The sequence below is a fragment of the Suricata suricatta genome, chromosome 1 (genome assembly GCF_006229205.1).
Source record: "Suricata suricatta isolate VVHF042 chromosome 1, meerkat_22Aug2017_6uvM2_HiC, whole genome shotgun sequence".
In the NCBI taxonomy this organism is placed as follows: domain Eukaryota; kingdom Metazoa; phylum Chordata; class Mammalia; order Carnivora; family Herpestidae; genus Suricata; species Suricata suricatta.
This window is the reverse complement of record NC_043700.1, coordinates 112,679,236-112,692,590: the sequence shown is the minus strand read 5'-3', so window position 1 is coordinate 112,692,590 and position 13,355 is coordinate 112,679,236.

Here is a 13,355-nt window from a genome sequence, read left to right as displayed (position 1 = left end):
TACAAATTTTAGGATTGTTTGTTCTAGCTCTATTAAGAATGGTATTATTCTGATAGGGATTGCATTAAATATATAGATTGCTTTGCATAGATTCAGTATTTTAACATTTGTTCTTCCAATCCATAAGCAGGTAAATGATTTCTTAAAAATATCTCGTTTGATTTGGTTAGCTAATATTTTGTTGAGGATTTTTGCATCTCTGCTCATCAGAGATATTGTCCTATGGTTCTCGTTTTTTGCAGCTTCTTTATCTGGTTTTGATATCGGGGTAATGCTGGCCTCACAGAATGAATTTGGCTGCTTTTTGGTTTTTTAGTGTTCGAATTTTTATTTTTATTTTTTATATTAATTTATTATTCAGAGACAGAGCATGAGTATGGGAAGGGCATAGAGAGGGAAAGACACAGAATCTGAAGCAGGCTCCAGGTTCTGAGCTGTAAGCACAGAGCCCAATGCAGGGCTCAAACTCACAAACCATGAGATCATGACCTGAGCCAAAATTAGATGCTTAACCAACTGAGCCACCCAGACGATCCTACTCTACTTTTTAGAAAAATAGGTATTAACTCTTTTTAAAATGTTTGGTAGAATTTCCCTGTGAAGCTATCTGGTCCTCGACTTCTGTTTGTTGGAATTTTTTTATTACTGATTCAATTTCATTGCTGGTAATTAGTTCAAATTTTCTATTTCTTCCTGCTTAAGTTTTGGTAGGTTATATGTTTCTAGAAATTTATACATTTTTTTCTAGGTTGTCCATTTTGTTGGCATATAGTTTTTCATGATGTTCTCTTATAACACTTTGTATTTCTATGGATATCAGTTATTTCTCCTCTTCCATTTCTGATTTTGTTCTTTTGAGTTTTCTCTCTCTTTTTTTCTTAATGACTGTTGCTAAAGGTTTATCAATTTTGTTGCTCTTTTCAATGAGCCATCTTCCAGTTTTATTGATCTGTTCTATTGAGTTTTTTAGTTCTATTTTATTTCTGTTCTAATATTTATTATTTCTTTCCTTCCACTGGTTTTGTTTTTCTTCTTTTCCTAGCCACTTTACGTATAAGGTTAGGTTGTTTATTTGAGATTTTTCTTGCTTCTTGAGGTGGGTAGGTTTGTATTGCTATAAACTTCCCTCTTAAAACAGCTTTTGCTGCATCCCAAATATTTTGGACTGTTGTGTTATTTTCATTTGGCTCCAGGTATTTTCTGATTCCCTATTTGCTTTGTTAGTTGACCCATTCATTGTTTAGTAACGTATTACTTAACCTCTATATATTTGTTTTTTCCCAGTTTTATTTTTCCTTTGATTGATTTCTAGTTTTGTAGTGTTGTGGTTGGGAAAGATTCATAGTATCACTTTGACCTTTTGAATTTGTTGAGACTTGTTTTGTGGTCTTATATGGGAAATGTTCCATGTGCACTTGAAAAGAATGTATATTCTGCTGTTTTAAGAGGGAATATTCTGAATATATCTGTTAGATTCAGCTGGTCCAGTGTATCATTTAAAGCCAATGTTTTTGTTTGGATGCTCTATCCATTGATGTATAGGGGTGTAAAAATCCCCTACTATTATTGTATTATTGTTGATCACTTTCTTTATATTTTTTAATAGCTGTGTGTATTTGGATGCTGTGTATATTTACAATTATTATATCTTCTTGTTGGACTGTTCCCTTTATGATTATATCATGTCCTTCTTTGACTCTTACTACAGTCTTAGTTTTAAAGTCTATTTTGTCCAATGTAAGTATTGCTACCCCAGCTTTCTTTTCACTGCCATTTGTGTGATAAATGCTTTTCTATCCCTTTACTTTCACTCTGGATATGTCTTAGGTCTGAAATTAGTCTCTTGTAGGCAGCACATATATGGGTCTTGCATTTTATCCATTCTCTCACCCTATGTCTTTCTATTGGAGTGTTTAGTCCATTTACATTCAAAGTAATTATTGATAGGAATTTTTTTATTGGTATTTTACTATTTGTTTTATGGTTGCTTCTGTTCCTTTCTTCTCTTGCTCTCTTTTCTTATGGTTTGCTGGCTTTCATTAAGTGATATACTTAGATTACTATCTTTTTATTTTTTGTATATCTATTACTGTTTTTTAAATTTTTTAGTTACCATTAGGTTTGTATGTGACATCATAGCACTCTATCTTTAGCTGATGGTTAATTTTGAACCCAATCTTTCCTCCTCTCCCCACCCCCCATCTTAAATATATGGTGTCATACTTTAAGTCTTTTTGTGAGTCCCTTCACTGATCTTTTTGTATTTCCTTTTATAAGTTTATTTATTTTGAGAGAGAAAGAGCGAGAGAGAGCACAAGCCAGGGAGAAGAGAGAGAATTCCACGCAGATTCTGCACTGTCAGCATGGAGCCTGATGCAGGGCTCCATCCTATGAACCTTGAGATCATGACCTGAGCTGAAGTCAAGAGTTGGACACTTAACCAACTCCTTCCTATTTTTCTTACTCCTACTTACAGTTTTTCCTTTCCACTCAAAGAGTCCCTTGTAACGTTTCTTGCAGGGCTCATTTAATAGTCATGAATTCTTTTAACTTTTGTCTGGGAAACTCTTGATCTCTCCTTCTATTCTGAATGATAGCCTTGCTGGATAGAGTATTCTTGGCTGCAGGTTTTTCTCTTTCAGCAGTTTGAATATATTATGTCACTCTCTTCTGGCCTCCACAATTCCACTGAAAAACCAGCTGATACTCATATAGGGTTTCCCTTGTATGTAGCCGTTTTCTCTTGCTTATTTTAAAATTCTCTCAAAAAATAAAATTCTCTTTATCATTACTTTTTTTCATAACTAAAGTAGTTTTTATTGATAGGTATTGATTATATTTCTCTGACCACCCCATTTAAAATTTTAATACTCCCATCCTGCCATTCCAGGACTTCCTTTCATTCTTTTGCTTTATCTTTCTCCATAGTGCTTATCACAAATATACTCTGCATTTTACCTATAGATTTTTTTTTCTGATTTCCCTTACTAGAATGTAAGTTTTAGGCAGACAAAAAAGTTTTAGCCCTCCCTCCTCCCCCTGGATACTACCAGGTACATGTAGGCATTCAATACTGTTTAATAAATGAATGTATGAATAAATCTATTTTGATCAAATTTACTAAGTAATTGCCATTTCTCCATAGTGTAGGATTATTTTCCAGAAGGAAATGACACATGATAGTTGAGGGTGGATTCTGGAGCTATTGTGCATTGAATCTTTTGTTTGTTTGTTTTGGTTTGGGTAATTTCTTTTTATTTTTTAAGTTTATTGTCAAATTGGTTTCCATATAACACCGAGTTCTCTTCCCCACAAGTGCCCTCCTCCATCACCACCACCTCTTTTCCCCCCTCCCCCTTCCCCTTCAACCCTGTTCGTTTTAAGTATTCAATAGTATCTCAAGTTTTGCATCCCTCTCTCTCCCCAACTCTCTTTCCCTCTTCCCCTTCCCCTGGTCCTCCATTAGGTTTCTCCTGTTCTCCTGTTAGACCTATGAGTGCAAACATATGGTTTCTGTCCTTCTCCGCCTGACTTATTTTACTTAGTATGACACCCTAGAGGTCCATCCACATTGCTATAAATGGCCATATTTCATTCTTTCTCATTGCCATGTAATACTCCATTGTGTGTGTGTGTGTGTGTGTATACATATATATACACACATATACACCACATCTTCTTGATCCATCCATCAGGTGATGGACATTTAGGCTCTTTCCATGTTTTGACTATTGTTGATAGTGCTGCTATGAACATTGAGGTTCATGTGCCCCTATGCATCAGCACTTCTGTATCCCTTGGGTAAATCCCTAGCGGTTCTATTGCTGGGTCATAAGGGAGTTCTATGGATAGTTTTTTGAGGAACCTCCACACTGTTTTCCAGAGCGGCTGCACCATTTACATTCCCACCAACAGTGTAGGATGGTGCCCGTCTCTCCACACCCTCACCAGCATCTATAGTCTCTTGATTTGTTCATTTTAGCCACTCTGACTGGTGTGAGGTGGTATCCCAGGCTTCTGCACTGCAAAGGAAACAATCAAGAAAACTAATAGGCAACCGAGAGAATGGGAAAAGATAGTTGCAAATGACATATTGGATAAAGGGCTAGTATCCAAAATCTACGAGGAACTCACCAAACTCCACACCCAAAAAATAAATAACTCAGTGAAGAAATGGGCAGAAGACAAAAACAGACACTTCTCCAAAGAGGACATCCAGATGGCCTATAAGCACATGAAACGATGCTCAGCATCACTCATCATCAGGGAAACACAAATCAAAACCACACTGAGATGCCACCTCTTTACCATTACTTTCTGCCATTTATTTACTATGTGTCTTGGTGTGGACCTCCTTGGGTTGATTTTGTTGGGGGCTTTCTGTGCCTCTTGGATCTGTATTCCTGTTTCTGTCCTCAGATTCATAAAGTTTTCAGCCATTATTTCTTCAAATAAATTTTCTTTCCCCCCTTTCTGTCTCTTCTCTTTCTGAGATCCCTATAATTCCATGTAATTAGGCTTGCTGGTATTTGTATTGCTAAGTTCTCTAACTCTTTTCTCTTTTCTTTTTCTTTTTCTTCTTTTTTATCTCTCTCATGTTCATCTTGATTGCTTTCCATTCTTTCGTCCAGGTCACTAGTCCATTCTTCTGCTTCCTCTAGTTTACTATTTATTCCCTCAATTGTATTTTTACTTTCATTATTGACTTCTTCATCTCTGATGAGTTTTTGTTTTCTGTCTCTTTGTTAAGGGTCTCCCTGAGGTCCTCCACTCTTTCTTCAAGTCTAGTAAGTACTTTATGATCATTATGTTATATTCTCCATCAGGTCTATTACTTATCTCCACTTCATTTAGGTCTCTTGCTGTGTCATTGTGCCCTGTTCTTTCATTTGGGACACATTCCTCTCTCTCCTCATTTTGTCTGTTCGCGTCTGTTTCTATGTATTAGGAAAGTCAGCTATGTCTGCTACTCTTGAAAATAGTGGCTTTATGAAGAGCTTTTGTGGTGCCCTGCAGTACAGTGTCCTCTGTTTATCAGAACCTGGCACTTCAGGGGTGTCTCCTATATGTGTTGCATGCACCCTGCTGTTGTGGCTGAGCTGTGTTGGACTTTAGTCCAGTCATCTGCAATGGCTCTCTTTACCTGTTACGGGCAGGATTTGGTCCTTGTGGTGTTAGTGGGCCAGTCTGAGGCTGCCTTGGGCATGAGTCAGACCAGGTGTTTGCCAGAGAGGCAGCTGTGGGCAGGGACCTGGAGTGGAGGCAAGGTAGGTAGTGAGTGTTGACAACAGGCTGGTTTCTGCAAGTGGCCTGTGTGTTTATAGTTGTGGATGAGAAATGGTGCCCTCCAGCTCCTTTGTTCCTGGAGAAGTCTCCCAACGATCCTGCCCCTCCAGCACATGCTCTGAGTTTAATAAACAAATCTCCCTCCTATGTACCCCCAAGCATTTTTCAAACTGCTGCTTTTATGGTGTATCTCTGTGAGACTGTTTTTGTGCTCTCTCTTGAAGGCTTGGGATTCAGTTTCCTTGTGCCCTCTCAGTTCTTTCATGGACCTCCTGACTTTTTAAGTTCCAAATTTTAGGCTTCTCTGATTGTGGGAACTTGTGCAATTAGGCCCTCTAGTTTTCAAGGCCAAATGTTATGGAGATTCATATTCCCAGTGTGGGTCTCCCATGTTTGGGCTGGTGTCTGCTCTTCTCCCCTTTGTGCCTGGGACATCCCTCCATCCTGTGGATAGTCCTGTCTCTGCCTTTTCTATCCTCTTTGATGTGGCCTCTTTTCTACATTTACCTGTGGAGAGTCTGTTCTGTCAGTCTTTGGGTAATTTTCTGGGTTGTTTACACTGATATGCTGTTACCCAGGTGTATCCATGGAATGAGATGAGCTTAAGGTCCTTCTACTCTGTCATCTTCCCTGGAAGTCAATATGTAACTTTTCATATGTAGCTTCTTTCACTTAGTATGTTTTCAAGGGTCATCCACATTGTAGTATGCATCAGTACTACATTCCTTTTCATGGCAAAATAATATGCCATCATATGGGTACATCACAATTTGTTCATTCATCCATTGTTTCCACCTTTGGCTATTGTGAATGTTACTATGAACATGCAAACGTTTATTTGAATTTCTGTTTTCAACTGGTTGGAGTATATAGCTAGGAATGGAATTGCTAGGTCATGTGGTAATTTTGTATTTAATTTTTTTAAGAAAATGCCAACTTGCTTTCCATAGTAGCTGCATCATCTTACATTCCAGCAGCCATGTAAAATGGTTCCAATTTCCCCAAATCCTCCAAACACTTATTTTCCATTTTAAAATTATAGCCATTCTGGGCACCTAGGGTGATTCAGTCGGTAGGGCGTCCAACTTCGCCTTGGGTCATGATCTTGCAGTTTGTGAGTTCAAACCCCACGTGGGCTCACTGCTGTCAGTGTGAAGCCTGCTTCAAATTATCTGTACCTCTCTTTGCTGCCCACCTCCCTCTCACATGCTCTCCCTCTCAAAAGTAAACATTAAAAAATATTATAGTCATTCTAGCAGATGTGAAGTGGTATCTTATTGTGGTTTTGATTTGTATTCCTCTAATAACTAATGGTGTTGAGCATCCTTTTCATGTTTGTTGACCATCTGCAATTCTTTTTTGGAGAAATATTCAAATCCTTTGCCCATTTTTAAATTGGGTTGTCTTTTTGTTGAGTTTAAGAATTCTTTATATATTCTGCAAACTATACCCTTATCAGATATGTGATTTGCAAATATTTTCTCACATTTCATATGTTGTCTTTTTACTTTGATAGTATCTTTGGACATACAGAAGTTTACAATTTTTATAAGTCCAACTTACGTATTTGTTTTCATTGCTTTTGCTATCAAATCTAAGAATTGGTTTCCAAATCCAAAAATCATGAAAATTTACTCCTTTCTTCTAAGAGTTTTATAGTTGTAGATCTTATGTTTAGGACTTTGATCCATATTGTTGAGTTTTATGTGTTGTAAGGTGGGATCCAAATTCATTCTTTTGCATGTAAATATCCAGTTGTCTTAGAACTGTTGAAGACACTATTCTTTCCCCATTGAGAGGTCTTAGCACCCTTGTTGAGAATCAATTGACCACAGATGTGTGTGGGTTTATTTTTGTACTCAGCTCTATTCCATTGATCTATATGTTCCTGTATGCTAGTACCATACTTTTAATTAGTGTAACTTTGCAATTTTGAAAAAGTATGAGTCCTCAAACTTTGCTCTTTTTCAAGATTGTTTGGTTTTTGAGCTCCTCTGCCATTCTGAATTTTTAAATCTTCCATTTCTGCAAAAAGTCATTAGGATTTTGATAGGACTGTACTGAATATGTAGATTGCTTTGAGGATCATTGCCATCTTCAGTCTTCTAATCCATCAACACAAGATATCTTTCCATTTATTTAGGACTTCCTTAAGAAATGTTTTGCAGTTTCCAGTGTGCAAGTTTTGCACTTGGTTAAACTTATTCCTAAGTATTTTATTCTTTTAGATGTTACTGTAAATGGAATTGCTTTTTAAATTGTTTTCAGATTGTTCATTGCTAGTGATAGAACTACAATTGATTTTGTATCTTGCAATTATGCCGAATTCCACTTTTAGCTCTAGTAATTTTCTAAATTGTTATTCTTTAGGATTTTCTAGATGTCATTTTATGAATATGTAGCCTATTTTTAATTTTTGATGACCTGGTATTTTTAAGGTCTGAGAATTTTCAGGTCACATGGCTCCTACCCATTGTACTATGTTCCTTTGTATTTTATTTTTTTAATTTAACCATGAGCCATTATTGAGTTCCTTTAGAATATGTTTCTGCCAGTACTTCATTGCTCCAATTTGGAACTACTTTAAAAACTAAATCTTCTGCTTAAGTTTTTTTGGGACCACCTATGTAGTAAGATTTAGGGCTGCAAATCTTCACAAAGGCCTAGCCAGGACTACAGATTCTGCAAGAATATTCTGCTACAGGGCACCAAGGTTCAAGATCTGCAGACTCCTGTGTTTGAAGGGTGGGTTTCTTTTATTTGACACCACTCTTGGCCAGGGTCACTTAGTTTACAGGGAACTTAGTTACAGTTCACTTTTTTCAAGTGTTTTTGAGATAAAGATGGTTTATGTAACTTCTTTTTGAGTTCCTGATTTCAATATATTTTGGCTTGTGAGTACTCCTTTCTTGACTGATTCACACATTAAAAAGAAAAAAGTTGTTTTTCCCAGGATGTTTGGTTGCTTTTTCACGAGTCAGTCAGGATAATCATCCATACTAATAGAAACTGAAATATACATCTACTGACTGGTGGTATTTTACTTACCGTAGTCAGATAATCAAGGTCCTTACATTAGTCCTCCTGATCCGTGGAGAATATGTTCCAAGACCTCCAGAGCATGCCTCAAACTGATAGTAGTGAATCCTCTATATATTTTTCTATAATACATATGATAAACTTAAAAATTACACTAAGATTAGCAACTGCAACAATATACTGTTGTTAACAGTATAATAAAAGTTATGTGAATGTGTTCGCTTTTCCTAAAAATATCTTCTTGTACTCTGCTTACCCTTCTTGTGATAGGAAAGGATAAAATGTCTCCATGATGGGACAAAGTGAGGTAAATGTGACATAGTCTACTGTTTACCCCCTGACAATGTATCAAGAGGATAATTTGCTTCTGGATCACAGTTGACCATGGGTAACCTAAGACTGTGGGTAAGGGAGGACTAGTATATTTCTCGATAGTATATTGTAGTTTTTGTTTTTCCATTTTTGGAGTTAAAAAATATTGCTAGGAATATTTTTGGCAAAGGCTACCATTTAACTTAGACTTCTCTAATCTCTTATACATTTGGCCACCTAACTACGTGCCAGGCAGTCAACTAGTCATTAAGAAATACAGCAAAACGAAACAGACAATAGCCCTGTTCTAGGATGGGGTTGAAGAAATGCTAAGTATTGCAGGCAAGGTAGAGAATACTCAATATGCCATGGAACACTCTACAATGCAGGGCTATGCTGGCATATTATGAACAGTTGAGGAAAACCACTTAAGTTTGACATTTGAGACTTAGGGAAGGGAGAGTCATAGGCCTTGAGAGAATGCTAGTCAAAAGCAAGAACAAGGGCAAACATCCTAAGGTGCAATTAAGTCCTCAAGTTTCACCTGAAGCCTGTGTGTTTGGTGGAGCAAAGAGTGTTATTAGAAGCGATGGAGTCATTACATCCTTAAGTATTTCAGTTTTTACTCTGAATGAGACAGGAAATCCTTAGGTTTGGAGCAGTGATGACATGATTGATCTGACATGGTTTAAAAGGAGTATGCTGGGTGTTGTGTGGAGCTGATTGCTGCAAAGTAAAACGCATGAAGGCCACTGAGTAGGCTATTACAGTAATCCAAGAGGTGATGGAGCTTTATACCATGGTGGCAGCAGTGAATACGAATAGGTAGCTTCTGAATGAAAATTAAAAGGACAGGACTGTTATGAGAAATCAAGGTTGATGCCCAAGCTTTGGGCCAGTGCTACTCAAAGGAATGTTTTACATTTACTGAGGCCAAAAAGAGGCAGGAGTGTATGCATCTGTGTAGAAATCAAGATTTTAGACAAGTTTAAGAGAGATGGGTAACCAAAGGACAATGGTTAACTAAGTTCCTAAGTAACCAGGGCATGAAACTACTCCATTGTTTGGACTTACTTGACATTATTCAAATGTGATACACTAACAAGGAACTGACATTTAAGAGGCGCAGACAATAGTATGCAAGATGAAAATTAGTTATTTCATAGAACCATTTTCAATACAGGAAAACTTTAAGAGGGCTCTTAAAAATATTCATTCAGAAAGTGTACAATTTGGGAAGATAATGGACAATGGGACCTTAACTAAAACAAGTACCATGTAAAAAAGCAATTACTGTCACAGCTTGCCAGAATTAAAAACCATAAAAAATTCTTCAAAATGAGGCAAGAGGCAATTAGTTACAGGATAGCAGGAAAGGATACAACATTGTGCTAATTACTGGGGACCAACACAAAGTAATATCTTCCTAGCCTTTCCAGAAAACATCTTAGTACCTAAGTATAGTTTTTATCTTTACATAGTTTCCCCAATACACTATTTTTTGGGGGACTGGGGACACAGAGGCAATCAGGTTTTTAAATCTTGTCTTCAAATACCTTTATAATTTATTACACTGGGACAGTTGTAAGTTTTAAATAGCTACTTGAGTATTTTGATACATGCTAAATCCAGGGAGCACTACAAGTGTCCTAAATGAGATTAACCTTTTCACTCAAACCACCACCACCACCACAATGAAAAAACTTAGTTTAAGGCTACATATGTTTAAATTCTGGTCTAACCAACAGTATGAAGATTTTGTACCTGGTTACTCTTTAAATACTAGTTGGGCATTCACTGAATTATGTATACATGAATAGTTAGATTTTTGTTTCAAGTTGGAATATCACCGGGTTAGATGGTTAGACAAACTGTAGAATTTGAGTATGATCTTAAGCAAATATGTAGAACCTCCTACAGTAGTATTTATAATTCAAAGTGCTACAATTTGTCAGATATTAAGATACTTGAGAATACAACAGTTCTCTTATCACTACAAAATGGGGGAGGGGTGTCAAGTAACTAGCTATGGGGCTCAAGGATTGCTGCTGTGGGCTGTTAGATCTAGGAGCAGACTTCAGAGAATCACTGGCTTTTTAAAACAGACCACTGGATTTTCTCAATCAATAGGCCTAGGGTGTGGTCTGATAACTCCCCAAATGATACAGATTACTGGTCTTGGGACCACACTTTGAGAATCATATCTTAATTCTTTATAGATCAGTTTCGTAACTTATTTTAAGTTCAAAACAGAACTCACACATACTATTAAAGTGTGGATTTCATGTCAGCCCGAATTACTGAGACCAAAGTGTCTTTAAACACAGACTTTAATGGTAACAATTCCTTTAAGCTCAATTAACCTTAGCTATTACAAGTGTTATGCAGATGTCACTATTAAGACAATATTTAGTGACTTGTATTGGTTTCCTCATAAAACAGAAGACAAATTCACTTAAAAATTGTAATCAACAATCATTTAACAGTTTTGTTATGCCAACACAAAAACACGGCTAATTTGAGTCACCTCCAAAATCACTAACACAGCATGATCCGTAACTGAAGCGTATTTCAACTAAGCCATTAAAAAAAAAAAAAAGTGAGTGTTTCACTACCCCTGAGACCACTGTTAACTGTGGTTCATACTTTAAAAAATTGTGAGTACACCCACACAAGCAAGCAACAAGTTTTTAAAAAAATCTGGTATCACATTGCAAACTTGCCCAGGGAAAATGAGTCACTTAAAATAGAATTTACCATTAACAGGTCAACTGGACTGTTAACTCTCATAGATGGAGAAGCTCAGCATTAAAAATTTGACTTTATGCATTAAAAGATATAGGAAATCTAGAACCAAAATCAATTTGTAATCTAATATGCATCCAGTCCTACACATGGCACTAGTAATGTATATAGGGGAAAAGGGCAAATTCTTGGATTCTTTTGAAGGTTTCATTGGAGATGATCTCAAGTCCAGCGTCAATACATTCAAAAATGTTGGTTTTCCAGGTACTTTACTGTTCTATTAAACCTGGAGAAGCCTTTATGGCTTATTCCCTTAGAAGTGACATTAGAAATGTTGTAGAAAGCATCAAAGATACAGAGAACTGGACACATCTAGTAATTATGACAACGATTTAAGTCATCTTTATAAATACTTAAAGGTTGTCTATGGCTAAAAACGTCAACTTGAAAGTCAATTAGGAATTCAGAAGCTCTGACAAAGTGCTTATTCATGGCTGGCTCTGAAGAAATATGCCTACTAAAGCTATTTTGAGTATAGGAGAATCAGAAGTAATTATTTTGAAAAAAGAGCAAAAGAACAGTATTTCTTACCTTATGGAGCAGATATGTTACTAGTTTTTCATTTGTAATTTGAATCCAAAATAGCATTAACAGTATGACATCTACCTTTAAAGAGTAATTTTAAGTAGAAGATGAAATGAAAAAATTCACTCATTGGAAAATCGTATAGCTGGGTTGATATTTCTCAATGAAATGTTAAAATTACAGAATTAGCAAAGCCAGAACATCTTCGGAAGGCATGCATTTCACTTGCAATTTAGAGAAAAATCTTAAGTCAATAAACCATGTCCAAACTACATATTAAAACGTTTATAAAAATCAAGCTTTAACATTTATTTTATATCTAGCTTTCCACATCTGTGTGCAGACAAGGAATAAGATTGCACATAAATGTAAGCAGTGCAAAAATGTGGAAGTGGAGGAAAGTCACAGATGTGCTAAAAATCAAATACAACATTTTAAGAAAGCAATGGACAAATCAAAATTAACTAGGAAAAAAGTAAAACCATAGCGTCAGGATTAGGAAGGGTGAAGAATGATAATGCCCTTGTTACTACAGAAGTTAAATTAGTGGCACAGATAGCACTTGTCAAACAAAAAATAATCCAATAGCATTGACTTTTATTCATTCATGTTAAGTCACCTGAAATGATACCTGTTGCATTTAAATGCTCATTAATGTAAATGGCTGAACAAATCCATTTCAATGGATATTCAATATCCCACATAATTAAGTCACTTTAACACAGCCTCATGACAACTCCCACACCAAAACAGTACTTTATTTTGTAAATTTTGACCCATTATTACTCTGTTATGTTTTTTTCAGCTGTCAAGTATACAAGGTGAAGAAAAAATTTAGATGGGGGTTGCACCTGGAAAATAAATTTCTTGAACTCCATATACACGTTTCAAAACTGCTGGGTCCCAAGTCCATCTATGAACTCCAGGGCTGCCAGTATCATGTGCAGCATACTAAAGCTACACTATCGGAATAGCTTATTAATTCTGCATAAATCAGGTCAATCAATGTGTCAACCTGTAACAGACTGTGCACTTTTAACTGAACATGGCAAAATATTCACTCTTTTGAACTTTACATCATTATTTGATGTCAAACAATGAAGCAAATCCCAACAGTATATACAAAAACAGCTTTGCATTTACAAAAGATTGTTTCCCATACTGATTAATTCAGGCAGCTAACTCATTGGTTTATGCAACTTTATTGAAGAAAAATAAATCAATTACTAGCAGAGCTATTAGTTGATCACTCATCCATTGACAACTTGCATCATTTATTCAGTGCTATATTAAACAGTGTATTGGAAGATAGATTAACTAATAGCTCCAAGCCTCCTAACAATTTAAATGAGAATTACAAAATGTTTGAGACCCTACTTTGGAATACA